We start from the raw sequence: 15,549 nt of genomic DNA on the forward strand, positions 1-15,549 counted from the left end.
TGACTCAGTACCCTCTGATCTTATCTGTGACTCAGTATCCACTGGTCAACATTTCCCATCCCTCTGCCCGACCCCCACCACTCATCTGCCCGACCCCCACCACTCATCTGCCCACCCTCTGGCACAAGCTATTCTTTCAACTTCTATTAACTTTGTTGGATTCCACATAAGAGGAGGTGTTCTTATTGTCTTGATCCACCCCTTTGCCTTGGACCCTGTGTATTGAAACTCAGGAGTGAGATTTCTCAGAGTTCTTTTTCACCCTCATGGTGAGCAAATTCTGCCTTGTGCATTTGCCCCTTTGTATGCAGAGGTTCCACATCCCAGAGCTCAACCAACTGCACATGAAAAATATTTGAAAAAGTGTGTCTTTACTGAGCACATGTAGATTTGTTTTATATTATTCCTTAAAATACACTATCCCAACTATTGACTGAGCATTGACCATATATTGGGTGTTATAAGTAATCTAAAGATGACTTTTTAAAAAATGTGTGGTATTTGCACATAACTTACAATTTTATGAAGGGACTTGAACATCTGTAGATTTTGGTATTGGCAGGAAGTCCTGAATCAAGTTTAACTGATACAAAGGGAGGACTTTCAGATTCTCATGTGAGGGTATCTCTTGTCCCTAGAGGCAAGAGACAAAACAGGGCATTGTTTATGGCTTGGACCTGACGGGGTGTCTGGGCTGTCCTTCAGCAGATGGCCTGGGCTTGGGTGTAGAAATGTTCCCTAAATTTCCCTAGCAGTGAGTAGCAGTTTTTCTTGTTTCCCTAAGAGTCCCCATTTTCTTGATAATTCCAGTCCTAGCAATCTGTCCCATAAACACTGGGTAAATATTAAACAACATTCATGAAAAAAAATTTTGCAACATATTGATAAAACAAGATAATGGAAACATGAAGTAACAGAAATGTGGTTGGATAAACAGTATAGTTATTCAATAGTGCTGGCACTCATTAAATATGTTGTCAAGGAAGGGGTAGGGGGCTTATGGACAAATAGAATTATATTCAGGTTCTGTTATCACAGGGAAACCCAGGTGCAGAATTCTGAATAGGTTAGAATGTAGTAACAGTGGTTAATGTCACAGGTCCACTCAGCTCAGGTGTGCCTCCCAAAGCCTGGGTCCAACACTAGCGTAGATAGTGCTTGCTGTGAAGGCATTTTGTAGATGTGGTTAATGTTTATAACCAATTGGCTTTAACTGCAGCATCTTATCCTGTAGATGAGCCTCATCCAATCAGTTGAAAGACTCAGGAGTGAAAACAGGTTTCCTAGAGAAGCAAGGATTCTGTCTGAAGTTTGCAGGATAGAAATCCTGCCTGCCTGTGGGTCCTGCGGGGCTGCCCTACATGCTCACATGTCTTTGTAAGGCAATTTCTGAAAAGTCTCAAAGTCGGTATTTACATATCTGTATGTCTACCTCTCTCCTATTGATTCAGGCTCTCTGGAGAACACTGATAGTTATAGCAGGTAGACAGATTGATAGATATGCTGTTTATTGCCTATAAGGTGAGAAAGTAGAAGGATAAAGTAGAAAATACTAAAAATATTAGCTAGAAGAGGCAATGGAAATAAATGGGAGAAAAATGAAAATGGATTCATTTAAATAATGTAGGTATATTATTTGTCTTTATAAGAAAGTACAAGTTTTTGCTGATCTTTGATTTTGAAACTGGGAATGCTTTTTATCTCTTCAGAAACTAAAATTTCTTTGCCTTTTAAAAAATTGCTGCATAAATAATTATGAATATTAGAGCAACATACTGATTAGCTTATAATTTTTATGTTTATAAAAATGGCATCCTTATTTAGAGAGGGGAAAAAAAGGTGCTATTCCTGAGATCAGTCCATGTTAATTTTTGTTTCCTTTTCTGATACCTAGTATAGAATTATGTGACTCTACCAGAGGTTCTTAATTTTTCTATTGATTACATCTCAATAAAATTTCTTAAGCAGCTAACTTATTGAACAAGGGCAAGGTCCTTAGTCTGTTTACCTAAGGTCAGAATGACACAATTGCTTGGGGACAAGAGCGTGAGCCCCTTGGATTGATTATGTAAGGTCAGTTTGGTTTTCCAGTTATCAATTTGCAGTCCCAACAGGAATGTGAGTCCTCATTGCTCTGTGTCCTTGCTCATACCTGTGATTGACAGCTTTTTACAATTTTGACAAACTGATATGTATAAAACTGTTTAATTTTTAAGTTCAAAGGTTTATTGGTATATAGGCAACAGTTCAGTGACTATCTATTTTTCTCATTTTTTCTATATTTTAAAATGGTTTTTCCTTTTTAATTGTTTTAGGAGTTTTATATACATATATAAATCTAGGTATGTGTATATATACAAATATTTATGTATATATTTAATTTCCTATTATCTAAAATTCTTTCATATTTTTACCCATTTTATTTTTGGGTGTTTTCTTAAGGTAAAGCATTCTTTTTTTTAAACTTTATTTTATTTATTTACTTTTATGTGGTGCTGAGGATCAAACCCAGTGCCTCACACATGCTAGGCAAGCACTCTACCACTGAGACACAACCCCAGCCCTCCATTTTACTTTTATTATCTCTCAGGGGATTTCCTGGCATGCTTTATATCTTTTATTATCTGCTTATTCCAGTGGTGTTTTATCTGTAGCATTCTTTGCTACATGAATTCTGTGTTTTTCTCCAGGGTAGTTTGTGATAGACACTCCATGAATCCCAGCAGCTGGGGACCAGGTTTGCTGAGGTACTTGAGTTGGGGGTCTAGGAACCACTTGCAGAGTGTGTCAACCTCTCTTCCACAAGGAGCATCCACTATGGTGATGGTTTCTCAGTGGAGAGACTTTGCCTAAAACCATGGCCCAGGCCAAGAGAGAATTTTCTATTGCTTCCTGTCTTTGCATCTCTTTGTTTCATTTTGTTTTGTTTCCCTTAATCCCCTTTTGCTGAGAAGCCTGAGCATCCTAGCTTTATGTAGTGGTCTGAGTGCCAATTTCTTGTCTTGCTTAGATTTAGGACCTAAACTTCTATGTCTGGGCACTAAAATTCATCCTTTAGTTACAGGATTGACTGTGCCCCATCTTCCCTGAGAGCAGCCACCACTTCAGTGCACATGGTTCTGTTTCCTCTCAGTTTCCAGCATTGTGGCAGGCTATTATTCATGACCTCAGGCATGCCTATGGACATAAGAGGATCACCATATTTTGTGTGCTTCTATTGAGGAGATTCAGTGTGATCCAGACTGATATCTGAAACTTGAAGTCTCTTTATTGTGTGTGCCTGGTTATTGACTTGTTTTTAGTTTTATCCTTTCTTTTTTCCCTTGCAACTGGACCTTCCTCTCTTCTGCTCAGCTTCGTCAGCTCACTCAAGCTCCAAGTTCTTATATTTTCCCTCCTCTGGGCCCACTGGACTTTGTATAAGTAATAGAAAATGCTAGTCTTTTAAAAACAAAAATCCTGCCAGCTCTGACCTGATGGATCCAGGGACTCTGGATTTAATGTTTTGCTTGGGAAGATAATGGGAAAGAGGAATAACAGAATTCCTTCTTTCTCATTCTTTGTAGCAGTGAGAGTATCATAAATTTATATATGATTACATTATTCACTAAAAACTTACTGATATTACTGAGGCAAATTCATTTCAAATAATTCTACACAGATACACACACACACACACACACACACACACACACTTTAAGGAGCACATATAGACAAAAGTAATGTGCCTCTGAAAAACAAAGCTTTGATGCCAAAGCTTTATGCTCTAGGGAAAAAAGGAAAGATGCATGTCTGGGGATGGAATGTCTCAATGTCTTGCTGTTTTTATCTTGACATTCATCCTGGGAAGAATTTTTATTCCAACTGGAAAAAAAAAAAAAGTAGATAATGGATCTTTAAATCTGTTCCCTTTAAAAATTAAGTTCTAAAGGTAAAAATATATGAAACATCAATACTAAATTTGTACTATTTTTAAAGTTTTGTGCTTTTTAAATTTTCTAAACATTGTAGATACACGTATATAGTTAAAATGCTTATTAGTATACTAATAGGCTTTTTTTAAAATCATGCATTTATTTACTTATCAGGAACTAAAGAAGTGCTGGATGATTATTTTAAAATGATTCCTTATGATTTATTCAGTGGAGAACACTAGAAATATAGATTTATAGTAACTAAATTGAAACCAAACCAACAATGAAATATCCCCCAGGGAGACTAGATCCAAAGTTCAAGTGCAGGATGTGAACTTTATGGTCAAGAGTTTTTTAATGTTCCCTTTTAGTGCATCTCCATCCTTTCTACTCCTTCCTTGGTGAAAATTATAAGAGTCTACACAGACATTTGCAGAATTCTGCATTCAACAGTAGAATTCTCATGCATTTTTTCTTATTTGTACTAATTTAGGCCTTGACAAGTTTATAATTTTTCTTCCAGGCTGTGTTACAGGACATTATATCAGGACCTGTGTGTAAGGAGTATTTTTTTCCTAAAAATAGTGTGGCTCTTAAATTTCCAATTGTTATGTAAAACATTCTTTCAGGAACTGTTTTTCTGCTTCTCCTTCCTTCTCAAAAAGCAAAAGTTTACTTGTAAACTCACGTTAAAACTATAAATCAAATAATCTGAAGGTTAGTAACAAAGCAAACATATTTAAGAAATAAAATAAACATTGTTGAACAGGCAAGAACTGTTTTCTCCTTAGAACCCTTTCTTTAGAAAACTGCACTATTTTAAGAACATTATCCATTAGATTTCTTTGCCTAGAGCCAATGAAACTCCACCAGTTATAACTGCGATCAGACACTCAGACTCACAGACAGGACTGGCAGGTGAAAACCAAGGGCGGGTGGGGAAGCTGACCCCAGAACAAGACCATAGGTCATTAAAATTAAAATAAGGCTAAAAGCAAGCAGCTGTTCACACAGAATCACCCCTGGGTTTGAGGGACCCCCATATGTTAGTCAGTTCTCATTGGGATGTTACTTGCATCCAGAGACCATCCCTGCCTCACTCTGTCCCACTATCTTGAAGTGACCTTGTTACAGCATCATCACACCCTTTCAACATTTCCTGGTTATTTGCAGCTGCCACTACTAAGTTTTGAGCTGTTATTGGAAAAATATTAAAACCATACTGAACACTAGTTCTTACTGGGGGTTATGTGTGTATGACTTCACTCTAATCCTGACATCAGTTTATAAGATAAATATTACAGTTATCTCCATTTACCAACTGAGAAATTATAGACTAAGTAATATGCTTGAGAATCCATAGCTGAAAATTTTCTCTCTAGAATCTGGGTTGTAGCCATTACTTATTTTTTTAAGTGGTTCAAATAGTTCCCTTTTGCATTATGCAAAGCAGGCATCTCCAGCTGAGAGGAAGAACAGTTATGCAGGAGAAATGATTTGGAGAGAAAAAAGTGTGTTCAGTATGTGACAACGTGTGTGCATGTTATCGTTAAAATAACAGCCCGGTGAGTGAGGTAATATCCTATAGTGCTGAAGAACTCTGTCACTGAAGATTCACAGGGAAGGGTCTATTATCAAAAGATATTCTGTAAGTTCTTGAGATAATTGCTTTACTCTAATCAACTGGGCCCTCAGAAGACTCAACTACTAAAGCCCTACCACCAGCAATTTGTGCAAATTACACACAGAGAATAGGAGAGGAAAATAGTCAACTGAGGTTCTCATGAAAAGTGCAAGTCTCTCCCTGAGATGATGAGTCCAAGTGATGATGGTACCCATTACACATCCTCACTGACCACTGATTAACTGTATTCAAATTTCATTATCACTCAATTTAAAATTCTGTTACATTTCATTATGACTTCTTTGACTCCTGGGTTATTTATATGTTTGCTATTTAAATTTCCATGAATATAGGCCTTGCATAGATAAATTACATTTATTTATTTCTAATTTAATTCCACTGTGGTCAGGAAACATTTTCTAACAGAGCAATTCTTTGAAATTTTGGAGAATTTTTTTTAAAATTTGTACAGTCCAGGATATGGTCTTTCTTTTTGAACATTTTCATTTGTATATGAAGAAAAATTTGTCTTCTGCAGTTGTTTGGTGTAGAGCACCTCAACTGTCTCTCAGTCAAGATGATTAATGTTCTTTTTTTATTTGTTCTTACTGATTTTTTTTTTTGCTTTGTTTGCTCTATAACAGAGAGGAATACTCAAGTGGCTAATGAGTACCATGGATTTATCTATTTCTCCCTTAAGTCTTTTAATTTTCTTTCAAAATTTTCTTTTTGAAAAACTAAAAATTTTGACATTACAAAATATTTCTCATTATCTATTATAATACTCCTTGCTTTAACTTCTACCTTGTGTGGTATTAATATACTAATTTTAAATTTATTATATTTAGTATTGGGTAGTAAGTTAAGGTTCTCAGCTTTTTTCCTACTATCTGTGTAGACAGCATATATTTTGTTCTTTATTGCTTTATTCGTGCATTATAGTTGTACATAATAGTTGGGTTCATTTTGCCATAATAATTTTTAAAATGCTATCTCCAAGAGATAAATATCTCACCTCATAGGCAAAGACATCCACAGACTGAAGGTAAAAAGGTGTGAAAAAAAATATATAGCATTCACATGGATTTCATAAACAAGCAGTGGGTTCTATCCTCATAACAGGTAAAGCGGACTTCAAGCCAAGTTAACCAAAAGGCAGAGAAGGACATTTCATACTGCTTAAGGGAATTATATATCAACAAGACATAACAATTTTAAATATACCCCAAACATTGGAGCTTCTGTGCACATCAAACAAACCCTTCTCAATTTCAAAAATCAAACAGACCACAACACAATAATACTGATTTTAACTTGCCTTTCTTATCACTGGATATATCCTTCAAACAAAAACTAAATAAAGAAGCTATAGAACTAAAAAGTACAATTGATAATTTAGACTTAACAGACATATAAAATATTTCATCCATTGATGACTAAATATACTTTGTTCTCAGTAACACTTGATCCTTTTCTAAAATAGACCATATTTTAGCCCACAAGCAAGAGATACTACCCTGCATTCTATCAGATCATAATGGAATGAAATTAGAAATTTTATCATTGATAAAATTAAAACTAAAAGTTATTTCAACACCTAGAGACTAAATAATATGCTATTGAATGACCAATGGTTAGCTGATGAAAATAAAATAAAAACACTTGAAGGTAAATTAAAAAAATGACACAACATATCAAAATCTCTGGGACATTATGAAGGTAGTTCTAATAGGAAAATTCACTGCATTGAGCTCATTCATTGAAAGAATAGAAAGTCACCAAATAAATAACCTAACATTATATCTCAAAGCCCTAGAAAAAGAACAAATCAACACCAAAAACCGTAGAAGACAGGAAATAATTAAAATTAGAATTGAAATCAATAAAATTGAAACAAACAAAAATTTTTAAAAAATCAATGAAACAAAAATTTGGTTCCTTGAAAATATATATAAAATTGATAAATTCTTAGCCAAGCAAATGAAGAAAATGAGAGAAAAAACTCAAATAACTAATATCTGTGATGAAAAAAGGTATTATGACAGGCAATACTGAAATATAGAAGATAATAAGAAACTATTTTGAAAATTGTACTCCAATATATTACAAAATCTTGAAGACATTGGAAAATTTCTAGAGACACATGACCTACCTAAATTGATTCAGGAGGTCGTAGCCATTTTAAACAGATCAGTTTTAAGCAATGAAATTGATGACTCCATCAAAAGCCTACCAACTAAGAAAAGCCCAGTAACAGACATTCAAAAAAGAACTCACACCAATCCCCCTCAAATTATTTCATGAAATAGAAAAGGAAGGAACCCTTCCAAACTCATTCAATGAAACTAGTATCACCCTGAAACCAAAACCAGACAAAGACACATTTAGGAAAGAAAATATCCCTGGAGAACATAGATGCAAAGTTTCTTTTTTAAAATACTGGCAAATCACATACAAAAACATAAGTAAAACTATAGACCACCATGATCAAGTGGAGTTCATGATACAAGGTTGGTTCAACAAACGGAAATCAACAAATGTAATTCAGCACATCAATAGATTTAAAAATAAAAATCACATGGTTATCTCAGTAGATGCAGAAAAAGTATTTGATAAAGTACAGCACACTTTCATGCCCAAAACACTAGAAAAACTAGAGAGAGTGGGAACATACCACAACGTTGTAAAAGCTGTGTATGTTAAACCCAAGGCCAACATCATTCATTTATTTTTAATTGCTTTCATAGATGTACATAAAGGTGGAATTCACTTTTGCACATTTATGCATGCACATAGTATAATTGCATTTCCTCCACTTGACTGTCCCTCCTCCTTCCCCCTCAATCTTCTCCCCCTACATTACTTATCTACCCTCTGTATGGTGTCTGCCTCCACTTTCCACCTCCCTGTACTTTGCTGTAACCTCCATATATGACATACACACACACACACACACACATACATATGATATATATACACACACACACAACTCCATTGTGTATGGGCATCTGGGCTGGTTCCATAACTTGGCTATTTGTGAGTAGTACTACCATAAACATTAAAGTGTTAATATTGCTATTATATTCTGATTTTAGTTCTTTTGGATAAGTACCTTGCAGTAGAATAGCTAGGTCTTTTGGTGTTTCCATTCCTAGTTTTTTGAGGACACTCCATACTGCTTTCCATACTGTTTGTACTAATATGCAGTTCTACTAGCAATGTATGTGTGTACCCATGAACAAAGAAACTAAACAGACATTTCCCAAACACAAATGGGTAACAAATATATGAAAAAAAAAATGATGGATATCCCTAGCAACTGGGAAATGCAAATTAAAGTGGTCCTGAGATTTGTTTTCACTTCAGTTAGAATGACAGTTATCAAGCCACTGCGACCCTCAGCCAGCAGTTCAGTGCCAACTTGGTGTCATGGTGGGAGGGAGGGAGGTGACTGACCTGAGTGGTCGCAGCATGGCTTGGAGTTGGCGTCTCCATGGGGTCGACCAGGGGCGCTGGGTGCTGCGAGAGTATTTCCACTTCTAGTCCCAGGACAAAGGGTTTGGAATTCCTGGAGAATCACCTTTGTGAGAAGCTGGAAATAATTTCTTTAATTCCATCTTAGTTTTCCATCTTGTTGCATTTCTAAGGCACATCAAGAAGCCATGAACAACTTAAATAATGAGTTCAACTGCCGCTTCCTTGATGAAGGTTTTATTGCCAAGGACATTCTGAACCAAAAAAAATCATGAAGTGTCTTCTGATGATAAGAATGCCTTTTATGTTGCAAACCATGGAAACTTGCTAAAGAAGCATCTTTAAGATGATTAAAGGCTCTTCCCCATGTCACCCCCTTTTATGCAGTCAAATTCAATGCTAACAGAGCTATAGGGAGGACTTTAGATGCCATTGGGATAGGATGTGACTGTGCTAGCAAGACTGAAATATAGTTGGTGCAGAGTGTCCAAATGCCTCCAGAAAGAATTATCTATGCAAATCCTGATAAACAAGTTGTCTCAAATTAAATGTGCTGCGAGTATTGGAATCAAATGATGACTTATGACATTGAAGTCAAGTTGATGAAAGTTGCCAGAGAACATCCAAAGGCAAAGTTGGTTTTGCAGATTGCCACTGATGATTCCAAAGCCATATGTTGCCTCAGTGTTAAATTTGGTGCCACACTTAAAACCAGCAGAATTTCTTTTGGAACAAGCTAAAGAATGAAATGTTGATGTCATTTTGTGTCAGCTTTCACGTGGGGAGTGGCTGCAGTGATCCTGAGACCTTCATGCAGGCCATCTCTGATGCCCACTGTGTCTTTAACATAGGAGCTGATGTTGGTTTCAGCATGCATCTGCTTGATATTTGTGGTGGCTTTCCTGGATGTGAGGATGTGAGGCTTAAATATGAAGAGATCACCAGTGTGATCAACCCAGCACTAGGCAAATACTTTCTCTCAGACTCTGGAGTGAGGATCATAGTTGAGCTAAGTAGATAATATGTTGTTTCAGCTTTCATGCTTGCAGTTAGTATTGCCAAATAAATAAATAAATAGATAGATAGATAGATAGATAGATAAATAATTGTATTAAAGAAGCAGATAAGCTCTGATGATGAAGATGAGGCAAGTGAACAGACCTTTATATATTATGTGAATAATGGAGTGTACATATCATTTAATTGCATCCTTTATGATCATGCACATGTAAGGTCTCTGCTTCAGAAGAGACCTAAACCAGATAAGAAGTATTATTCATCCAGCGTATGGGGGCTGACATGTGATGGCCTTGAACAGATTGTCAAGTGTTGTGATCTGTCGAAATGCATGTGGGTGATTGGATGCTTTTTGAGAACATGGGCACATACACTGTTGCTGCTACTTCTACTTTCAATGGATTCTAGAAGCCAGCTCTCTATCATGTGATGTTAGGACCAACATGGAAATGCATGCAGCAAATCCAGAACCATGGCTTCCCGCCTGAAGTGGAGGAACAGGACGTGGGCACTCTACCTGTGCCTTGTGCTCAGAAAAGCAGCATAAAACGTCACTTAGCAGCATGCACCTCCACTAGTATCAGTGTATAGATGCCACTCTGTAGCTCTTCACTGCAAGTTTAGCTTAAGGGATCTGGGGAAGGAGAGGGTGAGACCATTGAAGTTAATTATTGCTAGTTTTAAAATGTCTTTGTAAGAGGAGCGTTGGAAGAGATGCAGCAATATGGGAGACAAGAAAGTGGGGTCACACTTATGGAAACAATTTGCATGTTTGTTTTATATGTATTTTGATTCACTTTTTAAACAAGCTATTAAAGAATGCCCCCTCAGCTGCCCAGCAAGCATTTGTACCTTGTACAATGGCAGAATGAGCCAAAAGCTTAATGTTGTGACCTGTTTTGAAAATAAAGTATCTTAGTAATTTAAAAAAAAAGAAATAATAATAAATTCTGAAGCAGATTGTGGGGGAAAAACTATGTCTCCAAAAATTTTCTACCATTCTCTCCATACTATTTTTTATTTCTTTTGCTATGAAGAAGCTTTTTAATTTGATGTCATCCCACTTGTTAATTCTTGGTTTTATTTGGGGGGCTTTAGAGGTATTTTTCAAGGAAAGCTATGCCTGTGTCAGTATGTTGTGGCCTTAGCCCTATCTTTTCTACTAGCAGATGCAACCTTTCTGCCCCTCTACCACTTTGAGTTGAATTTTATGCATGGTGAGAAATAGGGATCTCATACCATTCTTCTACATATGAATATCCATGTTTTCCAGCAAAATGTGTTTAAAATGCTGTCTTTTCTCCAACATGTATTTCAGCACCTTCGTGAAATATTAGATGGCTATAAGCTTATGGGTTTGTCTTTGTGTCTTCTATTCTGTTCCATTGGTCTGTATGTCTATTTTGATGCCAATACCATGCTATTTGCTACTGTAGCTTCATAATATAATTGGAGATCAAGAGTGAAGTTTTCAGCATCACTCTTCTTGCTCAGGATTGCTTTGGCTATTCTGTCTTTTGTGCATCAAAATGAATTTTAGGGCTATATTTTCTGTGAAGAATGTCACTGATATTTGATAGCAGAATGCCAGCTTACTAATGGGAAGTGGTGTGGTCATCAGATGACTCTGGAGAGTAAAAAGCCCTGACTTAGGAATTTTGTTAATTCCTTTACTATAAATATTTCTACAGTGGCTGATTTCAACCTATCACTCATTTGATAACAGGCTTGACAAAGTCTTAAACATTTTCATAAGACTTGTTAGTCAGTCTGGGCCAGTCACCAGCACACCACTGAACAGCTACTACTTAAACATACTGGATTTGTATGTTGCAATAATGATCATATTTTTCCTGCAATGCCTTCATTCAATTAAAACTCGTCTATTAAGATATCATGTCTATGTAAAGACTTAAAAGGCAATAGTGGTTATAATTTTGAGTCATAATTTTGAAAAGCTTATCGAAGCTGTAAGCATTCTCCTATAGAAGGAAAAGTACACATTCAAATTCTTTAATACAATTTTGGAAGAACATTGGGCTTCCTGATATTTCTTCATGGGACTCCGATTTACAATTTCTTTTATTTTTTCAGGTTGGATAAAATAATATGGCAAGCAGCTTTTTTCTTTTTTCTATCTGTAATTTTTATTAGTACCTTATAATTACATATGATAGCATTAATTATGATATATTCATACATGTACACTGCATTATTTGTTTTCTTTTATTTCCCCATAACCATATTTCCCTCCCTTCTTCCCCATCCTCTCATCTACTGGTCACTCTTGTATGTTCTTATACATACATGAAGTCCCTTTATTTTTTTTCCCTTCTAGCCTCTAAATGAGAGAAAACATATGACCCTTGACTTTCTGAATCTGGCTAATCTCACTTAGCATAATGTTCTCAAATTCCATCCATTTTCCTGCAAATGACATAATTTTCTTATGGCTACTGAAACTCTATTGTGTATAGAAACCATTTTCCATATGCATTTATCTGTTGATGGACATGCGGGCTGGTTCCAAAACGTGGTAATTGTGAATTGTGGTGTCATAATCATAGCTGTGCATTTGTGATTATAGTTATGGTATCTTTAAATCTTTTGGATAAACACCTGGAGTGGTACAGCTGGGTCATTAGGTGGTTCCATCTTAAGTCTTTTGAGGAACATACATTTGGATGTTCACAGTGGTTGTGGTCATTTAAAATCAACATTGTGTTAGTGTTCCTTTAACACCACATCCTTGCTAGCATTTTTTATTATTGTGTTATTGATGATTGCTATTCTGAGCAGAGAGAGAATCTCAATGTAGCTTTTTAAAATATTTTTATTAGTGCATCATAGTTATACATATAACATAGCAATATAGTTTTTGCATTTTCTAATGCCTAAAGATGGTGATAATTTTTTTCACATTTTTTTGTTGGGGTCATTTGTGTTTCTGCTTTTGAGAAAGGTCTGTTTAGTTCATTTGCCAATTTATTGAGTGGGCTATTTGTTAGTTTTTTTCTTAGATTGTCTGAATGTTTTCTATAGTCTGAATATTCATCCTCTGTTGGAAGAATACCTGGCAAACAACTTTTCCCATTCTGTAGGCTCTTTCTTTGTGAGCTTAATAATTTCCTTTGCAGAAGATTTAGTTTGAATGCTATTCAATTTATTAATCCTTGGTTTTCCTTCCTGAGCTTTAGAGGTCTTATTGAGGAAGTTGATGCCTGCTCCTCTATGATAGAGCAGACTTCTAGCTGCTATACAATTTCTGCTCTAGTTCCTGGGTCTTTGATCCACTCTGACTTGTATGCAGGATGGGAGATGAGAATGTAGTTTTATTCTTCTATATTGATTTTCAGTTTTCCCAGGACCATTTGTTTAAAAGGCTGTCTTTTTCTTTAACATGTGCTTTTGGTGCCTTTTTCAAGGATCTGATAACTTAAACTATGTTGGTTTGCCTGTTTTCTAGTTGATTCCACTGCTCTACATGTCTATGCCAGTGGCATGCAACTTTTGTCCCTACAACCCTGTAGTATAATTTGAAGTTGGAAATTGTGATGTCTCCAGCATTTTTCTTATTGCTCAGCTTTGCTTTGACTATTTTGGATCTTTTATATTTCTAAATAAATTTTAGGACTTTTTGGTTTTTGCAGTTCTATCATTACCAGGAATGCCATTGATAACTTTATGGAAATTGCACTGAATGTATAAATCACTTTTATTAAGTTGGCCATTCTACCAATATTAATTCTGCCTGCACAGGATTATAGGAGATGTTCTTATTATTTAGTGTCTCCTTCAATTTCTTTCTTTTGTGTTCTATAATTTTCCCTGTAGTAGTCTTTCACCTCCTTGGCTAGATTTATTGGTATTTATTTTTTAAGGCTATTGTGAATGGAATTTTTTTTCTGCTGTCTTTATCAGCAGACACATTATTGGTGTGTATATAAAAGCTATTGAATTATGTATTGATTTTGTAAACTACTTTGCTTTAATTTTAATCAGCTCTAGAAATCCTCTGCTGAAGCCATTAGGATTATCTAAATATAGGATCATATCATATACAAATAGCCATGTATTTGACTTCTTTCTCACTAAGTCCATGCTATTTCTCTTGCCTAATTTCTCTGACTAAAATTTCAAGTACTACATTTAAGACAAGTAGTGAGGGTGGACCTCCTTTTCTGGTTCCAAATTTTGAAGAAAATGCTTGGTTTTTTTTCTTTCCCGTATATTATAATGTTGCCTTTGGGTTTGTCCCTATTTAACTTTCGTGATGTTTAGAGAAGTTCCGTCTAGCCCTAGTTTTTTAGTCTTTTTAACACAAATTGGTGCAAAATTTTGTCAAAGGCTTTTTTTTTCTGTATCTAATGCCATGGTCATATGACTTTTGTCCTTAATTATGCAGCTTTGAAATCCAGAGGATTATTGAGGACCTCTTCATAAACTTGTATGCCAGTAAATCCAAAAATCTAGAAGAAATTAATAGTTTTCTAGACATATGACCTACCCCAATGTAACCAAGAAAATGGTAAAAAAAAAAAACCCTAAAGATACTGATATTAAGCAGTAAGACTGTAACAGTCATAAAAACCATCCAAGAAAACCTAGCATCAGATGGGTTCCCAGCTGAATTCTACAGGATCCTTAAAGAATTAATGCCAATGCTTCTCCGGTTGTTTCAAGAAATAGGTGGGGTGGGGGTAACACTCCCATGTTTATTCTATATAACCCGATTCACTCTTATACTAAATTATTAGCTTCAGAATCCATGGTTTTTTTTTCTGTTCATGCACTGACAACAGCAGTATACTTTTAGTCCTGGTCATTAGAGGTTGATATTAAAGATATTGACCTTAGTAGATTCTCTTTCAGAATGGTTCTACTGTAAAAAGCCCAAGGAAAATTTACTTGTCCTCATGTCTGAGATTTGTTTTTGAGTGTTTTCAATTCTTGAGCATTATTATGTTCACCATGGTAAACCATCACTGGAGAATTCTGATTCATAAAGGTTGGGTTGTAATTGGCAAGGAGGATTTTTAAAAAAAAATATTGAATCACTTTGAATATGATTATTATATTGTAAATGATATCAGATACAATACTCCCATTTATCAATGGGATTGTTCATGTAATTTACAGGACATTTAAAAACTAAATGCTAGAACTAGCATGATTCAGCATCAGTAAGTCCATTCATACACCACAGATCAAATGACCAGTTGAAGGCCATGTATCCCTAAGAGAAACACAATCTTAATCTTTTGGCTCTTAATTGGTTCCATCTGGAATGTTCCTATTGTTCAATACATTGAAATGTGAAACAAACTCACTTGATGACATATTTATTAAACACCTACCATTGTGATACATTTCTAGGATTCCAGTAAGAGAAAATAATGAACACAAGATACTTCATGCCTTTTACAAACTAACATTCTTGCCAAGCATTGCTATAGATCACTGAAATACAAAATCAAGTGGAGACAAAGCTTAACAAATGAAGTCAGATACATATTTACC

At 35.5% G+C, this 15,549-nt stretch overlaps 1 pseudogene across 1 annotated transcript; it reads left to right on the forward strand.

Moving 5' to 3' along the window:
* The first annotated feature begins 9,200 nt into the window (after nucleotides 1-9,200).
* Nucleotides 9,201-10,620, forward strand: LOC308652807 (ornithine decarboxylase-like; annotated as a pseudogene). Its single transcript has 2 exons — nucleotides 9,201-10,064; nucleotides 10,111-10,620. The product of its transcript is annotated as an ornithine decarboxylase-like (transcript).
* The last annotated feature ends 4,929 nt before the right edge of the window (nucleotides 10,621-15,549 follow it).

This window comes from Spermophilus citellus (assembly GCF_964194105.1).
Source record: "Spermophilus citellus genome assembly, chromosome: 1".
NCBI classification, from domain to species: Eukaryota; Metazoa; Chordata; class Mammalia; order Rodentia; family Sciuridae; genus Spermophilus; species Spermophilus citellus.